General features: G+C 36.3%; 2 long non-coding RNA genes across 2 annotated transcripts in view; one reads left to right on the forward strand and one right to left on the reverse strand.

Annotated features, from left to right (window-relative positions):
• LOC121486743 overlaps positions 1 to 18788 on the reverse strand; it is a 30160-nt gene extending 11372 nt beyond the window's left edge. The window contains exons 1-2 of the long non-coding RNA XR_005986730.1: positions 16959 to 18788; positions 8067 to 8139 (exon numbers count right to left, since the gene is read on the reverse strand). This is a non-coding gene — a long non-coding RNA (uncharacterized LOC121486743). The remainder of the gene's footprint in view (positions 1 to 8066; positions 8140 to 16958) is intronic.
• The window catches only part of LOC121486744, a 111468-nt gene continuing 106721 nt past the window's right edge, over positions 15631 to 20377 (forward strand). The window contains exon 1 of the long non-coding RNA XR_005986731.1: positions 15631 to 15837. This is a non-coding gene — a long non-coding RNA (uncharacterized LOC121486744). The remainder of the gene's footprint in view (positions 15838 to 20377) is intronic.

Below are 20377 nucleotides of genomic sequence, written 5' to 3' on the forward strand. Positions count from 1 at the left end.
TTAAAACAAGAGGAGACTACAAACCATGTTAGGTATGTTTGATTAAACTTCTCAGTTGAAAATAAAATGGATTATGTTTGATGATTAAGATCCACATGTTTAATGTATTGAAGACACAGAAAGTGACCTTCCTTGGCATCATACTAGAAGGTAATCTTTTCTATAGGGCTATAAATTCTTTTGGGAAAGGGACTGCCTCTCACGTATTTGTGTTCTCTCATCATTTAGTAAATTTCTTGATGTAAAATAAATATTCAGGAAATGTTTGATGAATGAATGAAGCAAAAGAGAATCAATATATGACCTGATATATTTCCTTTTTTCTCTTTTCACAAGAAAAGGGAGCCAAACACTTATTAGATGGCCCTGTAAGGTCAGAGAAATTGTTCACATAGCAGCTGATGTAGTAGGGGTGTACTAAAATCAGCAGGCCCACATGAAGAACCTTGATTACCATGTGTTTTAAAGCCAAAATTACACCTTATCCTTTTAAATGGTGAAAGGCCACTGTAAATATAATTTATCAATTTGGCTATTTATCCAAACTAGCAAAACTAATCTGAACTTCATTTTAGTTTATGGAGAATCTAATATGGACCAGACTGACAAAGTTTACATTTTATGCTTAAATTGCATCAAAGCACAAAGCTATGATCACATTAGCAATTCGACTTGGTATGCAATTTTGAAGATATTATGAAATTGGCCCAGGAATCCCAGAAATTGCTGAATTATGCTTTCAACCTTATGTCAAGGTCATCACCCAGAAAACAAAGCAAGAAAAATGTTACACTTTGTTGCTAGCAGAGACCTTGGTTCCAAATGCCAACAGAGAGCTCTGGAGAACTCTACTATTTTTTGTGGAGAAATGTTTTATCTAATGTTGGCTGGCCTCAATTTATTTAAATGAAGTGACAAAGAATCCTGCTTAACCTATTTAACCTCTAAACAAAGTCACTGATGTCACCACTCTTGGGAGGTCTTAAAGAACTACAATGAGTCCAAAAGATTAAGAGAATTTATCCTAATGTATGGGTGGTATGGAGATATGCATCCAAAATGAGAATGACCTTGACTGTCTCAGAGGAGTGTGAGATAAGAAAGTATCTCATGATTACTGGAAAAGGGAGTTCAAATGAGACCTCACACTTTTTAATTCTCTTTTTATTTTATTTTATTTTTTTATTTTTAAAGATTTTATTTATTTATTCATGAGACACAGAGGGTGGGGGAGAGGGAGAGGCAGAGACACAGGCAGAGGGAGAAGCAGGCTCCATGCAGGGATCCTGATGTGGGACTCGATCCAGGGTCTCCAACATCACGCCCTGGGTCAAAGGCAGGCGCTAAACCGTTGAGCCACCCAGGGATCCCCTAATTCTCTATTTTTAACTTCATCTGTAACTCTCTTAATCTGTGACTACTTGTCTTTAATCCAAACTAATTGCTGTGGATTTCATCTGGATATAGAAGGAAAAAGATGGAAGAAATACCCAGAAGTCCTACTAGGGACCAACACTAAGCAGAACCAGTTGCCTTCTGCCATACTTCGAATGTCATAGGGGAAGAATAATAAATTTGCAAAGAAATAAAATATCAGCTACAAAGGACAATATAATGGCATTCTTTCATATTATTCTAAGATTCTAGTTAAGGCAATGTATTATTGCTGAAAGAATAGAAAAATAGATTAAAGGAGTTGAATAGAGAACCCAGAAGTAAACCCACACAAATATAGTTAACTGTTCTTTGACTAAGGAGCAAAGGCAATACAATGTAACAGAGATAGTCTTTTCAACAAATGGTCACCCATGTATGAAAAATGAATCTAAACATAGGCTTTACACCTCTCACAAAGTTAACTCAGAATGTATCATAGTCCTAAATTTAAAATACAAAACAATAAAAGTCTTAGAAGAAAAATAGGGGGAAAATCTAGGTGATCTTGGTTTTGGTAATGGCTTTTTAGATATAACACTAAGAGCTTGACCCATGAGAAAAAAGACTGACAAGTTGGACTTCATTAAAATAAAAACTTGTGCTCTGTGAAAGACACTGTCAAGAGAAGGTAAAGACAAGCCACAGACTGGGAGATAATATTTGCAAACTATGTATTTGTTAAAGGACTGGCAACCAGAATATACAAAGAACTCTTAACTCAACAATAAGAAAACAATCCAATTATAAAATAGGGAAAAAATCTGAACAGATCCCTAATCAAAGAAGATATACAGATGGCAAACAGGAATTTGAAAGTGCTCAAAATCATATGTCAGTAGGGAATTGCAAATGAAAACAACAATGAGATACAACTACACACCTATTAGAATGGCTGGGACGCCTGGGTGGCTCAGTGGTTTGGTGCCTGCCTTCAGCCCAGAGCATGATCCTGGAGACCCAGAATCGAGTCCCACATTGGGCTCCCTGCATGGAGCCTGCTTCTCCCTCTGCCTGTGTCTCTGCCTCTCTCTCTCTCTCTCATGAATAAATAAATAAAATCTTAAAAAAAAAAAAAAAGAATGGCAAAAAACTCAACCACTGACAACACCAAATGCTGGTAAGGATGTGGAGCAACAGTAACATTCATTTTTGGTGGGAATGCACAAATGGTACAGTTACTTTGTCGGGCAGCCCTGGTGGCTCAGCAGTTTAGCGCCACCTTCAGCCCAGGGCCTGATCCTGGAGACCTGGGATCAAGTCCCATGTCCGGCTCCCTGCTTGGAGCCTGTTTCTCCCTTTGCCTGTGTCTCTGACTCTCTCTGTGTGTCTCTCATGAATAAATAAATAAAATAAAATTTTAAAAAATAGTGTGTCAGTTTCTTCCAAAGCCGAACATAAGCTTATCACATGATCCATCAGTCATGATCCTTGGCATTTACCCAAATGAATTAAAAATCCATACTGACACAAAAACCTGCACATGAATGTTTATAGCAGCGTCATTTATAATTGCCAATAATTGGAAGCAACCAAGAAATTCTTCAATAAATGAATGAATAAACAAACTAGGATACCCAAACAATGGAGAATTATTAAGTGATAAAAAGAAACGAGCTCTTAAGCTATGAAAAGGCGTGCAGGAACCTTAGGTGCATATTGCTAAGTGAAAGAAGTCAGTCTGAAAAATATACAAACTGTACGTTTCCAACTATAGGACATGATGCAACAGGCAAAACAATAGAAAAAGAGAGAAGATCAGCGGTTGCCGGAGGTTCAGGGGGAGGGAGAGAGGGATGAATAGGTGGCATTTTTAGGGCAGTGAAACTATTCTGTATGATACTGTAATATAGATAGTGGGTACATGACATGTTTTGCATTTGTCAAAACCCACTTTGTTCTGAAAGGGAAAAGTTAAAAGACATAAATATTTAGATGAACTATTAGTTTTATTGATGCTGCTGTAACACATTCCCACAATCTTGGTGGCTTACCACAACACAAATTTCCTGTCTCATAGTTATAAGGGTCAGAAGTCTGAAGTGGGTCTCACTAACTAAAGTCAAGGTGCAGGGAGGGCTGTGTGACATTGTGGAATCTCTAGGAAAGAATTAGTTTCCTTATTTTTTCTATCTTCTAGGGACTGCCCACATCCTTTGGCTTATAGCCCCTCTCCATCTCCAAAGCCAGCAATGAATAGCGTGCAAGTCCTCACACTGAGTGTTCTCACACTCTTCTACCTCCCTCTTCCACTTTTAGGGACCCTTCTGATTCCATTGGGCTCATCTGAACAATCTAGGATTATCTCCCTTTTTTTTTTTTTTTAAATTTTTTAATTTTTTATTTATTTATGATAGTCACAGAGAGAGAGAGAGAGGCAGAGACACAGGCGGAGGGAGAAGCAGGCTCCATGCACCGGGAGCCCGACGTGGGATTCGATCCCGGGTCTCCAGGATCGCGCCCTGGGCCAAAGGCAGGCGCCAAACCACTGCGCCACCCAGGGATCCCTATCTCCCTTTTTAACATCAGCTGATTAGCAACCTTAATTCTGCCTGCAACATTAATTTCCCTGCTATATAAAGTAACATAGTCATAGACTCTGTGGATTAGGATGCGGGCATCTGGGGGGATGGGCACTATTCTGTCCACAATAAATAACAAGCCAGGAGTTGCTGCCCATATCAGCTCTAATAGCTCAGAATTTCATGGGAGCTGTTTAAATGACCTCACTAACTTAGTTGGAAAGACTAGTGAAAAGGTCTTTCAGCAAACCCTACTGTGAAATTCTTTCCACAGAAGTTTATGGGAGCAAGCAGGGGTAGACATAGCTCTCTAAGATCACTTTGTATCTACTGATCCCCTTATTCCTCCTAGTAAATTTAGGGCCTCGCTTTAGCTTTGTCTTTCTTTTTTAAAAAAGAAGGAAATATTAAAATACAACTAACTTTATTTCCAGGAGGCAGAGAGCGAAAATAGACAAGAAAACCTAGCAAACATTGTTACTAATTATCTGATGACAAATGAGTTGTTATTTATGTCTATAGAACTATTCCCAGCTTCCTTAGAAATGCTATGGTGTAGAAACAACGAACATCGAAGAATCATGTCAGCCTGAGCTCTAAAGCAGTGACAATTTCAGAGACTAATAAAAGGAAAAGAATAAACAAAAATGTTTGTTTCTCTTGGGACTGACAAAATTGGGAATGGATTCCCTGGTCTTACAGACACACCTTTCTGAAAATAGTAAACCACAATATGTGAAGTCCTCATCCTTCCCCAAGCCTGACTAAACCATAGGATGAACAGGCTCAGTTCTGAACATCCTTTAGCAGTCAGAGAGTTTTAGAGATGGGATATGAATTGTCCCATAATTTTGAAATTTATCATTTCATACATAGAGTGAGCACTTTTGGTTGAGTGGAGGAGATACTCATTGGGATTTTTCAAAAGTACAATAATAAAGTTTTAAGATATCCACTAAACACAATGGTGTAATAAGCTTCTTAATTGTGTTCAGGGCAGAACTTTTATGATTATGCAATCATTTTCCAATTTTCAACTTTCCAAAATAAACATCTGGAAAGGATTATAATTCCCTGTGGGGAGTGACTGGGTGCCATTTTGTTATTTATTGATGATGTGCTTCAGGTTCTGGGCTCAACAGCACTGGCTTCTCTGTTCCATAACTTTTATCCTTATATAAAGATGACTCAGGAGAGATGTTACCCAGCAAACTCTCAAATTTTTGAGTATTTCATAGTTACCAACCTCCTCAATACTTATTCTAACTGACAATTTTCTGGACCCATCACAAATGATTCTGATTCTTAAGGTCTAGATGGGTACAGGAGATTGACATCTTTAACAAGCTTCCCAAGATAACTGTGGTCATGCAATTTTCTAAACACACTTTGAGAAACGTGGCCTTAGTTCTCTGAACCATTCTGGATGAGCGCTGTGTGCATCCACTTTGCACAGCCATTGTCATTAAAGAACACACTCTCACATTACACTCTGGTCCAATTAATCTGATTTCTCTAATCATGAGTGTTCTAATAGTTCACTCTTCAAAGTGGTGAGGGATTTCTCAGAAACCACTTTGGTTTTTGGAGAAGTGGAGTGACTGCATCAACACTGATTTTGTTTTTGTAATGCGGGCAGAGGACAAAGTTAACCTTTTGTTTTCTGGTTTGAGGCTATCATTTAATCCAAAAATGAAATCCATTAAAATATTCACTGTATCATTTTCTTTGCTTACCAACCAAATAGACTTGGTAATTGAGATTTTGATGACTCTGGACAATTTCAATATCCAAGCTGGAGCCAAGTGTTGCAGGGAAGGAAAGGGAAGGAGTGAGAGTGGATGAGGAGATTATTCAGATATTTTATTTTGGAAATACTTGCCGCTATTCCTAACATCAACTCAAACATTACACAAACAAGTGGCCCTTAACATTTTGGGGAGAGTCATGGACTCCTTAGGGGATCTGATTAAGGATCTAAAGCCTTTCACCTGAAAGGTGTTTGTAGGCATGCCTACACACAAAAATCCTCAAACAACTTTAGGTATGTTATGGACCCTCCCATCCCAAAACTCATCGATATTTAGACTTCTTTTGAGGAGATTTCCCTGTGCTCCCTCCCTTTAGGGGAGTCTTTACCACTGTCACAGACTTCCCTTTGCATTAGTCTTTATGTATTATATAAATAAGAATCACTGGGGATAATTGTTAAGCATACTGATGTCTGGCTTCCATCCTCAGATATAGATTTAGCAGGTCTGGGGTCCAGCCTAGGACACTGCAATTATTTTATGAGCTTCTGGTGATGCTGATGCAGGTACTAAATGATCACAATTTGAGAGACAGTCACAATTGAGAAGCTGGGCAGTGACTCAGAAAAAGGTTGCTAAACTGGTACAAAAATATAGTAAAATAAGCAGATCACTTCTCTCTACCACATAGAAACCTAGGTAAAAAGAGAGGGGCTGGCTCTTCCCATTCTAGACCCTACTCTGTCTCTTCTTCTGTTCAGCTTGGCCATCCTAAGGCATTGTTTTCATTTTCCCCTAAGGAAAATTTCCCATGGTGCCCATTTTAACTTCATATTTTCTGTGTAAAAGATTGATAATGGGGATAGATAGGCAGAGCAATTTTTCTCTCACCTCAAATTCTCACAAGGGACTGTGGGACCATTCTTTCTCTTCAAAGGGACTCCTTTCTCTGGTGTTCATGGAGCTTTATTGCTTATAACACAAAAGGAGTAAGGGCAGTGTGTATTGAGTAGAAAGGCTGCAGAGACACTTCCTCACGAGCCTCTAGATTTTTCTAGACAGTAACTTGACTCAATATTTTAAAACAGTGCAAAAGAACTTCTATAGGTTGACAGCAGCCATTGATGTGAAATTTTCTACATCTGTTGAGAGTTATATTTGTGCCAGTGGACAAGAGTACTATATAGAAGCAAACAAAGGAAGTTTAGATCCTACCCTGCCTTAAAGGGTAGGCTCATCATTTGCCTTACTGATGTTTCAAAACACTGGTCAGAATAAAATATAAACTTATCCACCCCACTTCAATCAAATAGGACATAGAGCTGAAAATTCTGTCCAAATATATAAATGTAAAATGTAAAATTTTCCTTTCAGAGAACAAAGGCATATTGTTTCCATGGCATTGACCCCAGCTAACTTTCACAACATTAGCTTGTCAAACTTCCCTCTTTCATACCTTACTTGTAGTAATAAAGATTGCTTTCAGATCATATGAGAAGAAATGGAAGAAAAGATTGGCACATGTGGTCTGATGCGAGAGGCATTTCAGTGGCTCTCATCAAGGCAAAAGAAAAAAGCATCCAAATTTGATGAGTCTTTTATTGTTGACTCAGTGAGATGGTTCCCTTGGCAACTAACATGGGAGGTGATAGAGCTGGAAGAGCCGAGAGCTCCTCTCCAGCTTTACCCACAGCTGATTAAATGGTGTTCAGACAAATAATGTTGATAGCACAGGAATAGTGTCAAATGTGATGGTGGGGAGAAAAGGAGTGGCAGGTTGGGGAAAGCAAGACAACTGCTTAAGTGTCATCAAAATTTAAGTGAAATAAAACATATTGGAAGCACTGTTTCTTTAACATTCAAATCAATTATATTCAATCAATCTAATTATTGTATGTTGTTGTCTCTTAAGTGATTCTTTGATGTGAAAAGAATAGGACCTTCTTGATTAAAAAACAAATATTTTATTAAAAACGTAATGAGACGTGCACTATGATAAAGCATGGATTTTCAAAGAATAAAAAAGATAGTTTAGGGTTTTGAAAAACTTGGATTGTTATGAATTTCCAGGGGAAGTGGTATGTGAGAAGGTGTGGTGCTCTCAACTTGGCATTGAAATACTTGAACTCACTGCTGGCCTCTCATTAAGATGTTTCAGAGAACAAAAAAAACAACAGTAAAGTGTAGGTGTTCTGAGCTGTGCTGATGGAGATGGAAAATACAATGCTCAATGCCTCCATTCCCCCAATAGACATGGGAATTTGAATAGAAATGTTTTTCTTGCTTTTCCAGAATTCTTTCCACAAACTTAGCACCTAAATCTTGGTAAAGCTGTCAGTTCTACAAATTCACATCCCACCTTGTTTCTTGACTGAAAGCTTTGGCTGCACTCAGACAACTTCATCCTTGGAAATCTGCACCAACAATTCCATCTGTTGGGTTTCAGTTGTAGAAATACAAAATGAAAAAAAAAAAAAAAGAGCAATGAGTGACTTAAGATATGTTTCCAATATATAAGAACAAAATGTAGATAGTTTTCGGTAGAATCTAACATCATATTTGTGAAATCATAACAATGTAGAAAAAAAATTAAACTCAAATATGGCCAAAGACTTTTGTACAGCAATGTATGTCACAATAGTGTAAATTGTGTAATAATACTGTAATATTGAACATGATATACATGTCCAGCTATACGAAATTGGATGAATAAATTATAACCTCTCAATTGTAGTTGTTGAAAATCATGTTTGCAGATATTAGAGGATACAGAAACATGCTCAATATTATATATATAATGTAGAGTTTAAAAAAAGCAGATCATAAAATAGTATAAAAGTAGAATATACATGACATATTTATTCAAAAAGCTTGGAAGGGCATGCCATTTTAAGATATGTAGCAGTAATTATCTCTAAGTCATAGGATTATAGGTAAATTCTGCTTTTTACTTCATGTATCTGTGATATCCAGGTATTTGACAATGAGTATGTGCTATATTTGGCCCATTTAAAAAATGGAGTTTTTTTTATTATTCAGTTCTTTTTTTATATGAGTATAGTTGATGCACAATGTTACATTAGTTTCAGGTGTACAACTTAGTGATTTGACAGATTTATACATTGTGCTATGTTCACAACTGTAGTTCCCATCTGTCCTGATACATTGCTATTATCATTGACTATATTCCTTATGTGGTACCTTTTCTTCCCATGACTTATTCATTCCATAACTAGAAATTTATATCTCCCACTCCCCTTTACTTGTTTTGCTCAACCCCTGCACGCACCTCCCCTCTAGCAACCATCAGTTTGTTCCCTGCCTTTATAGGTTTGATTATGCTTTTTGGTTTTTCTTCTTTTTTCTTTTTTTTTAGATTCCACTTATGAGTGGAATTATATGGTATTTGTCTTCCTCAGTCTGACTTACTGACTTAGCGTAGTATCCTCCAGGTCTCAAAAGGCACAATAGCATCCATTTATGTCTGAATAATATTCCATTGTGTTTAGATGAGTGTCTGAATAATATTCCATTGTGTTTAGATGAGTGGTGAAACACACACCACATCTTCTTTATCTATTCATCTATTGATGGACATTTAGGTTGCCTCCATATGTTGACTATTGTAAATAATGTAATAAATATAGGAGTGCATGTATCTTTTTGAATTACTGTTTTGTTTCTCTTGGTAAGTGCTCAATAGGGGAATTATTGTATCATATGGTATTTCAATTTTTAATTTTTGAGGAACCTCCATCCTGTTTTCCTAGTGGCTGTACCAATCTACAACCCCCCCCCCCCATCAACAGTGTATGAAGATTCCTTTTGCTCCACATCCACACCAATGTTTGTTATTTCTTGTCTTTTTGATTTTAGCTATTCTAACAGGTTTAAGGTTATATCTCATCATGGTTCAGATTTGCATTTCCCTAATAATTAGTGATGTTGAGCATCTTTTCATACATCTATTGGCCATGTGTATATATTTGGAAAAATGTAAATTTAGGTCCTCTGTCCATTTTTAATTTTTTTGTTGTTGAGTTATAGGAGTTTTCTTTTTTAAGATTTTGGATACTAACCCCTTATCAAATATATTATTTGCAAATATCTTTGCCCAATAAGTAGATTATCTTTTTGTTCTCTTGATGTTTCCTTTGCTGTGCAAAAGCTTTTTATTTTGGTGTAGTCCCAATATTTTGCTTTTGGTTCCCCTGCCTTAGAAGACATATCTAAAAAAATGTTGCTATAGCTAGTGTCAGAGACATTACTACCTGTGTTCTCTTCTAGGATTTTTATGGTTTCAAGTTTCACATTTAGGTCTTTAATCCATTCTGAGTTTATTTTTCTGTATGGTATTTAAAAAATGGCACAGTTTTAGTCTTTTCCATGTAGCTGTCCAGTTTTCCCGGCACCATTTATTGAAAAGCCTTTTCTCTACTGTATATTCTAGCCTCCTTCATCATAGATTTATTGACCACATAAGCATTAGTTTATTTCTAGGCTGTCTATTCTGTTCTATTGATCTATAGAGCCAAAGTTATTAGTTTCAGTGAAGTACACTTCTTGACTATTTTTTTGTGTGTGCTTGAATGTTATATCTAAAAATCAAACATACAGTAGAAGGGTATTCCATTGTGCTGGTTTTAGGGAAAAACCTCTGAAATCAACAATTTATTCTTAAATTTTGTTAAATAGCCTTATTTCAAGATAAAGTTCTATCAATTTTTTTCCATAATTTAACAACCCTGGCCCCCCTTTTGAAAGTGAATTCACTTATTTATTTGATTATTATTTATTTTTACATTGTTATATTAGTTTTGGGTATACAATATAGTCATTCAACAATTCCAAACATCACCTGGTGCTCATCACAAATGCAGTCCTTAATCCCTATTACCTATTTAATCCATCCCACCACCCATCTCCCCTCCAATGACCATCCGTTTATTCTCTGTAATTAAGAGTCTGAAAAAAAAGGGAAGGTGCCTGGATAGCTCAGTCAGTTGAGTGTCTGACTCTTGGTTTTGACTCAGGTCATGACCTCAGGGTTGTGGGATCAAGACCTGCTCAGTGGGGAGTCTGCTTGAGATTCTCTCCCTCTCCTTCTGCCACTCCCCCCTCTAAAAAATAAGAAATAAAATAAGAGTGTTTCTTGGTTTGTCTCTCTCCCTTGTTCTCTTTTTTTCCCTTTGCTCATTTGTTTTATTTCTTAAATTACACATACAAGGGAAATCATACGGTATTTGTCTTTCTCTGATTACTTATTTCCCTTAGCATAATGCTCTCTAGCTCCATTCACATTATTGGACATGGCAAGATTTCATTATTTTTTTATGGTTGAAAAATATTCTATTATGTCTCTCTCTCTCTCTCTCCTCTCTCTGTCTTTCTCTCACACACTCTCTCTCTCTCTCACACACACACACCTTCTTTACTGATTCATTTGTTTTTTTGTTTCAAGCTTTTACTTAAATTCTAGTTAGTTAACATACACTGTAATATTGGTTTCAGGAGTAGAATTTAGTGATTCATCACTTATATATAACACCCAGTGCTCATCACAAATACCCTCCTTAATTCCCAACACCCATTTAGCCCAACCTGCATCCACCTCTCTCAAAATGAATTCACTTTACGTGGCCTTTTCAAGAACCAATTCTTGGATAATAAGGACTCTGTACACAGAAAGAACCTAGTGAGGGGTCTTTATGAGAACAAATATACATCACCAACAAAAGGAAGACTTTCTCTGCCTTCTTGGCATCAATTCTAGGCCCTTCTGTCTCACAACATTAATCTTAGCCTCACCATTTAGAAATACCTGTCATTATTAGGGAACTCACAAACTCTCCCCAGCACACATGCAAAATGCAAACCTACAATTTTTATTTAGTCCATTTTTTGAGATGAAAGGGAAACATTTAATAGCCTATTAAAGCACTAAGAAAGAGTATGGTTTTGAATCTACTAATATTCAAAAACAGTTCTGGAAAATCATGGGTTGGATTGTCCCTCCTGTATTAGGGCCATTTCCCTAAAATGCCTCAAAACATTCTCAACACCCTAAGGCATTTGGCTCTGGAATTCTGGTGTTGGCAGGAAACTCTTCATTGCATCTGCTCTTCCTACCACCTTCATATGTTGAATAATTGATAGTCTTCTTGATTTTTTTTTTTGGAGCAAAAGCCAAAATCAGCACTAGAAAAGAACAGATTGCTGAGACAGAGGCATCCATATATTCCACAAAGACATGACAGCATGGGTATAGGAATGCTATACACAGCCCAAACTGGCCCCCAAATGTGAGTTGGTTGTTTCTGAGGGCAGTGCATGTCAGTAAATCAGCAAGGATGCTATAGATATCCCAAATAATGCATAAAACAAAGTTAAATTTATAACTATGAGCACTTTTGGTTTTCATTATTCCACAGACAACAGCAATTTAATCAAACAATAAGGGCTACAGTTTCAAGACAAGTTGCTTACTTTACTTTTCTCCAACTTTTTATTTGGAAAATGCTCAAGCTTACAAAAATGTTGGAGGACTAGTACAATGAACATTCAAATACACTCTGCCTCCATTCACCAATTTGCTACATTTGCACTGTCTCTTTCAAACACCTTTCCTCTCTCTTTCTCTTTTCCTTTCATTCTCTCCCAAAGTACTGAATAGTAAATTGCACACAGAATAAATTTTCATCCCTAAAATATTAACATGGTCTCATTAAGGTTAAGAGCATTTTAAAAAAGAACCATAATTCCATTATCACATCTAATTTTTTTCTAAAAAATTCAACCCAGGTGCAAAGATTACAGATTAGCTGTTTTTACCTTTTTAACTTTAATTTAGAATAATCCTGCTCCTTTTAGGGTTTGTTTTTTATGATATTGACTTAAAACAAAAGTGCAGGTCAGCTGTAGAATGTTAAGTATTTTGGAATTGCCTACTTGCTTTCTCATAGTTAGATTCAGATTGAACATTTTGACAAGATTAATTTATAGGAGATATTGTGTACTTAATACATAACATCAGAGGACATATAATGCCAGATTGAATTTACTACTATTAATACTGAATTAATTACTTGGCTAAGGTGATAAGCATTAGCTCTTTTTATTTAAAATCATATCTAATAAGCACTGAGTAATGTATAGAATTGTTGAATTGTTCTATTGTACACCTGAAACTAACATAATACTATGTGTTAAATATACTTGAATTTAAAAATTATATCTAGTAAGTGATCTCTGAGTGATACTTTGCAACTGTGTGAGTATCCTATTCTCACAATCCCACATCCCAATTTTAGCATTCTTTGATGATAAGTATCTAGATAAGCAATTATACTGGAGATGGCAAAAAATGGCTAATCTTATCTATTAACTGGAATATTTCTCAAAAGACTAACCACTCCTCCCCCATTCCTATCTCTCTGCAATATCACAGTGGACTCTTGAATTATTCCTGCACAGGTCCACTTATATATCACTTATATATGCATTTTTTTTCAATAAATACACTATAGTAGTATAACTGTATTCTCTTTTCTTACGATTTTCTTAACATTCTTAACATTTCCTAGCCTATTTCATTGTAATAACATGGCATATATATATAGATATCATGCAAAATATGTGTTAATCGACTATTTTGTGTCATTGGTAAGGCTTCTGGTTAACTGCAGGTTGTTAATAATTAAGTTTTGGGAAGCGAAAAGTTATACTTGGATTTTTGGATGTGCATGGGTTAGCATCCCTAACCCCCATGTTGTTCACAAGTCAACTATACACATACGACAATTTTTCACTTAAAAATACATCCTGGAAATCATTCCGTGTTAGTTTGTGGACAGATTCCTCATTCTTATTTATGGCTCCATAGAAATCCATTGTATAGATATATCACAGCTTTTTCTATTCTTTTCCACAAATGGGCATTTTGATTATTTTTCATTTTGCTATCGCTAACAATTTAATATTGAATAACATCCGCTTTCCTCTTATATGTAGAAACGTATCCTCAGGAAAAATTCCTAGAAGTGAAATTGCTCAAAACTATGAGCTTCACAAATTGTTCCTGTTTTTTTTCTCCCCACCCCCTTAGATGGGGTGGCTAAAATGGGCTGGAGTTGGGTCATTTCCCGTCCTCTAGGTCACTTAGGCTCCGATTAACTAGTTTTCTCCTGAGGGCAGATCTTGTTAGGAACAGAGTGCTCTGGCATATTTCCAAATGGTTCTTATTCTCTTTCCTCTGCTGGAAGCTTGAGCGGATTTTTCTTTAATATTTACTAGGAGAACCTGATCAAACTCCTGGAGGTAAATCTCACAAAATTGCGGCTGCCTACTTACGACTGAGTCTTCCTGGATTTTTTAACTCTCAGAGTTGTCCATACTGAGACTTCACAATTCAACAATTACAATTCAGACTGGAATTTCTGTCCTGTTCCTTTGATCTTATCTTCAATACTGAGCTACTTGGTTTTATAGCTTTATGTTAAGTGTTAAAATCAAGTTGTATAAACCTTTCAACTTATTTTTCTTTTTTTTTTCAAAATTGTTTTAGCATCTCAAGGCCCTTTGCATTTTCATATACATTTTGGGATCAGCATGTCAATTTCTATTTTAAAAGTCTCTGAAATTTTTATTTGAATTGTTTTGAATCTATAAATCAGTTTGGGGAAAATGTATATATCCTAATGATATTAAGTGTTCCAATCCATGAACCAGGTATATCTATTTAGATCTTTATTAATTCTCTCAGTAATACTTTATAGATTTTAAAATAAAATATAGTTGACAGTAATATTTTATAATTTTAATGTAGAAGTTTTACACATCTTTTATAAAATTTATTTCTAAATACTTTGTTTTGTGTGTAAGTAGCATTTTATTGCATTTTGCAACTGCTTGCTACTAATAGCAGAAATGGAATCATTTTGTATAATGATCTCATACCCTACAAACTTGCTAAATTTATATTGTTGATTTCTACTTCTACATCTGCCAAGTTTTGCTTCATGAAATTTAAAGCTCTGTTGTTTGAAGCATACATATTTAATATTGTTGATTTTTCCTAATGATTCCATTTTATTATTATTAAATAGCCCTCTGTCCTTCTTAAGACTTTTTGTTTTGATGTCTAGTTTGGTATTAATAAAACAATCCAGCTTCCTTCTTCTTTCTATGTATTTGTGTCTTTAAATGAATGTATGTATTTTAAAGAGAATAAAAAAGATAAATTATTTTTGAAAAATCAGTCACATTGATGTCTTTAAATTTAAGACATATCTCTTTTAGACAGAAATCGAGTTTGATTTTGCCGTTTTTGTCCAGTCTGACAATTGCTGCCTTTTATTTGGAGTGTTTAGACCATTAATATGTGATGTAATTATTGATAAGATTTGGTTTATATCTATCATCTTGATATTCATTTTCCATGTGTCTCTTTTGTTTCTCTCATTTCTTTTCTATGTTGTTTGTATTTAGGAAATTTTTTTATTTCAGATTTTATTTCCTTTGTTGAATTATTATTTATATTTTTTATTTTGTAGTGGGTTTTATTTTTTTCTATTATTTATTTTTCTACTTTTATGATTATTTTTACTATTTTGTAGTGGTTGCTTTAGGATTAAAAATACATGTCTGAACTTATCCAAGTCTATTTATAGCCAATACTGAACCATTTCATATTTCACAACTCCCAGTTCAGAAGTGCAATAACATTACAACGATATAATTTCATTTACAGAACCCATCATAGCCTTTCTGGTACCTCAGCTACGCGGCTGTGATGTGAACAAGGTGTTGTAGCTGTCTTTCCACTCCTGCTGGGACAGGACTCCAGGGTTCATCCCTAAAACAGCTGGGCCATTGGTATCTATTTTATTCTCTACCCTTTGGTAAGCCTCACACAGTTTATCAAGCACAGCCCTTGGTCAAGGACTTTTGCAGAAACCCCCCTCCACTCCAGCCTCCAAGCAAACTTTTGGGGTACTGCTCTGTGCAGTCCCTTCTTCTCTGGTGCCTGCCCTGCAGATTCCAGCTGCCTCAGCTTCCTCAAGTCAGCAGGACCATCTTGCTCTGCTGATTCCATTTCACTGGCTTCAGTACAGAAATTCCCAAGCATGGAGGTAGGTTTAATATGAGGCTTCCCTTGTCCATTTCTCATCTTTCAGAGATTGCAGTCTTTCACAGACCGCTGTCCAGCTCCATGTTTGTACACTAGGGGAGGGTTAGTTCAGTGCCTGTTAGATTTATTCAAAACCAAGAAGCTTTAGGTACTTTTTATAATGAATAGAATATGTTTCAGAGTACAGGCTCATGACATCTACAACTTGTAGAATTTACTTTCACTTTGCTTTTACAGAATCTGTTTGAGAGTCTCTGATAGGATAACTTGAGTTTAAAAAGATATATAGGTTCTTGAGGCATTCTGGAAGAATTTAGTTCATTTTATGTATTCTGATTATTTCAGAATTCTCTCCATAGTTTTCATAGTTTTCTCCTCTTCTGTCTTCTTCATTCTCTTTTTTCTTTCCTGTGCTTCTTCAATCTTTCTCTCTTTTTAAAAATATTTAACATATACTTGTATAGGTGACCATATGGTCCAAATACTTTGGGGGGCTTGGTGGATATGAAGTCATTTAATTGTTCAGTGTAGTGGGTGAAGCAAAAAGGAGAGTAGTGGGTGCAAGGCAAGTGAGTGTGCCTTACCACTTGTTTTCCTTCTGGAAAATAAAGTGAATTGTTTGTCTTACTCTCTGTACCTTTCTTAAGCTATTAGAAAAAACTTATGTTTGTTTTGAGAAATATAGAACAATTATGAGCAACTTTTTGGGTGAATTAGGCAATTAGCTCCCCTTTTTGCTTTCTTTCACAGTGTAGAGACTTGGAAGAAGTTTTAGCCCTTCCTCATATTATGTGATTAATTTTAATACAGGAAGAAACTCTGCCAAATATTTTGTTTCAGAAAATTTTCACATGAGGCAGATCTGGTAAGCTATGTTTCGACTCAAGTAATAGTTACTTAGAAAAGAAAAAAAATTTTAAATATAGGACTAATTTAACTGCTTCTAAGAGCCTGTCTGGATTTATTTATACTTTAGTTTTTCTGGCTCTGGAATAGTTTTTCTGGCTCTTTTGTGGTAGTCAAAATGCCACAAAAGAAGTACAAAAACATAACTTTCAGTGTCCAAACTATCTGGTCTAAAAAGTAAAGCAAATTGAGAGAAAAAACAAAACACAACATTACCTCCGTTCTCTCTTATGTTCCACAGTTAAAATATCCAGTGCCTTCATGATTTTCCTTTATTGGGACAATGCTCTCTTCAGAGAATCTGGCACCTTAGTTCCCAAAGGCTAGAGTGATGGAAAATCATTTGACCTACAGCAGCAAGGATACCAAACTGTAAGAGGACATGAGGGAGCCAACATTCCAGTCTTGACTTTGGCCTTTACACTGCATATCTTCCCAAATGGCAGTCCCAAATGTTTAAATTTTTACCATGAATATAAAGCCTCATTCCTGGCCCTTATATATTGCTATGAGACCTCCATAAATCAATTAATAGGCATATCTCACCCCAGGTGAAATGAAAAATCTTTCTTATATGAGACCCTGCTCAGAAGGTGGCCTCCTTCTTTTCTGGACTGGAATTTGTATTTGTCTGCCAAAGCTACTGTGGCTATTTGAGAGCCAGATTAGGCCCTTACAGGGGACCTGGGGTCATTGTTCACATCAAATGTCACCTCAGGGACTACACTCACACTTCTCCCTCTGTCTGGAACACTTTTTCTCACTCCTCATGACTAACTGCTTATCCTCAGGTTTCCATTTCAAGGTTACTTCTTCATTGGTGTCTTCTTCCATCACTCAGTATAAATGGATTCTCTAGACACACGTTTATAATTCTTATATTCTTGTCCTTCGAAGTGTTTGTCTCACTATGGTAGTATGTAATATATCTCTGTTTATTGCTTGTTTCTTCCACTGAATCCTGTGTTCCATGAAGCTAGGAATCATTTCTATTTGACCAACCACAACAAACATGGTCTCTAGTATAAAGCCTATCTTATAGCGGGCATTCAGTAGACATTTGTTTATTAAATAAATGAACCACCATTCCTCTACTTACAGTCGTACAGGATCCTATGGCAGCCACACAGAGAGAGCTTCAACAACCAAATATGGAGGGGGGGTGCAAATTCATCTTACCCAAAATTATGTGGAGGATTCACAAAAGCACCCTGTGGCAGGAGTCATAAATATGCAGGTTGAATCATGAAAAACAAGGTCTCTGCCCTCTATAACCAAATAAGGAAACCAAAACTCGTACAGGCCATATTTAACTAGGCACCTTGTAGAAACCCAGGGGAAAGGGCATGGATTTTATTACTTATTTTACAAATTGAAGTTTTTAAAAATTTATATACCACTGTTAATAATCTGCCTCCCTGTGGGTAGGATGATAAAAGTAATTAGCACAGGGAAAAATAACACCAAAGAAAGTCAGCTTATTGGAATAAGAGCTTTCAGAGCTAGGATACCAAATAAAGCATTTGACACCATCTCTCAGCCAACTGCAGAAATAAATACTTGTCTAGGTAGGCTTAAGTGAAAATTGAGTATTCAACTAAAAGGAATGTATTAAACAAGAATATCACACCAGCTTTCCAGTGTAACAGAACTTTTGGAACCAATATACATACCTTTAATTCCAATCTGGGGATGGCAAAGAAATTGTATCTGATGGGCTAAGTCTAGTCCATTGGCACTGGCTGCTCAGAGTACTAGACTGTGACAAATTCTAAGGCTGAGTCTGGGCTTAGTAAGGAAATGAGCCATGCCTAGGTAGTAATTTCTGATGGGCAGAGAATAGGGATTAAAACTAATCATGCCATGTTGCTATCATTACCAGTTAAACTTTTTTTTAAAAGTTTAAATAATAGGGATTTTGAGTCCTACCGTAGGTAGGAGTGACATGATAACTAACTTGAGTAACACCTAGCAGGCAGAGTCTAGAGGTGACATTAACATCACACCTGAAAAGTTGTCCTTTTTCCCCATCCCATAAGGAACCATCTTCATTCAAGGTCTATGGCCTTCAGAATGCCCCCTTTTTCTTTTTCTTTTTTTTAAACCCTGTTACAGGATTAGTGGTTTTTTTTTTCTAAGATTTTATTTATTTATTCATGAGAGACACACACACAGAGAGGCAGAGACACAGGCAGAGGGAAAAGCAGGCTCAATGCAGGGAGCCCGATGGGGGACTCGATGGGGGACTCGATCCCGGTTCTCCAGGATCACACCCTAGGCTGAAGGCAGTGCTAAACCACTGAGCCATCCTGGCTGCCAGAATGCTTCCTTTTCTAACACTTTCTTGGAGCTGCCTTTTACCTGTGTGATCCTTGCTTCCCACCTACACCAACTACCCCAATCTAGGTCTTCTGCAAACTCAGTATAACTATTCATAGAGCATTGGTGAGCTGGACCTTAGATAAATGATCAAGAGGGAATATTGACTTAGATAATGTGTGAAGTCCCATCCTTAAATTCTATTCTTTGATTCCAGGGCTTTCATACCTCTAATATAGATGGCATTTAAGAAGTGTGGAAATTTCTCCATCTTTTCATCAAGAAACCCAGACAATTCCAGATCTAATTCTAACAGGACCTGAGTCACAGAAAAGCTTCTTATAATACTACACAGAAAATCAGCTATAGGAACAGGACTCAGTTTGTAATTCCTAGTCCCAAGACCAGGCAACTGGACTAGTCATAGTTTTTAGGAAAATACATTTCTTGATTTGTAAGTAAAAATTTTAAAAGCTAAGAATGAAGCAAAATATGCAAAGTTTTTTTTAAGATTTTATTTATTAATTCATGAGAGAGATATAGAGAGAGAAGCAGAGACACAGACAGAGGGAGAAGCAGGCTCCATGCAGGGAGCCCAACATGGGACTTGATCCCGGTTCTCCAGGATCACGCCCTGGGCCGAAGACAGGTGCTAAACCACTGAGCCACCCAGGGATCCCCAAAGATTTTTTTCATATGTGTTTTTTATTTGATTTTTTTGTTAAATATAAAGAAATGTTCACATAATTTGAAAAAAAATTTGGCCCTTTTTAAATTATATCCCCAAAGAGTATCTTCATCCTATAGGGACATATTCACCCTTCCTTTTCTAGATAAGCAGTTGAACAATATCCCATAGACCTTTACAGTTGCTTTCTGGGTTATAGTCCTCCTATGACATAAACAAGTCAAACCCAAATATTGGTATAATGTAAACAGAAATAATCTGTCATATTGAGGACATTAAATCATGCTTTCCTAAATTTCTCCTCAATTTCCCATTAATGAGGCAAAAGTTAAGGCATTGACACAGAAATTTGCATAAAGTTGATAATGTTCATATTGTTTTTTAAAAATATCTTCCAAAAAATCTGACAAAATGTTTTGTGTACTTAACAACTTATAGTGGAGTGCTGTATAATATAGCTGTTACTCATTACACTACCTATGCCTGTGATTTATTTATTTATTTTTTTTAAATTAATTTTTATTGGTGTTCAATTTACCAACATACAGAAAAACACCCAGTGCTCATCCTGTCAAGTGTCCACCTCAGTGCCCGTCACCCATTCCCCTCCAACACCCACCCTCCTCCC

Source organism: Vulpes lagopus, chromosome 3 (assembly GCF_018345385.1).
Source record: "Vulpes lagopus strain Blue_001 chromosome 3, ASM1834538v1, whole genome shotgun sequence".
Taxonomy (NCBI): Eukaryota; Metazoa; Chordata; class Mammalia; order Carnivora; family Canidae; genus Vulpes; species Vulpes lagopus.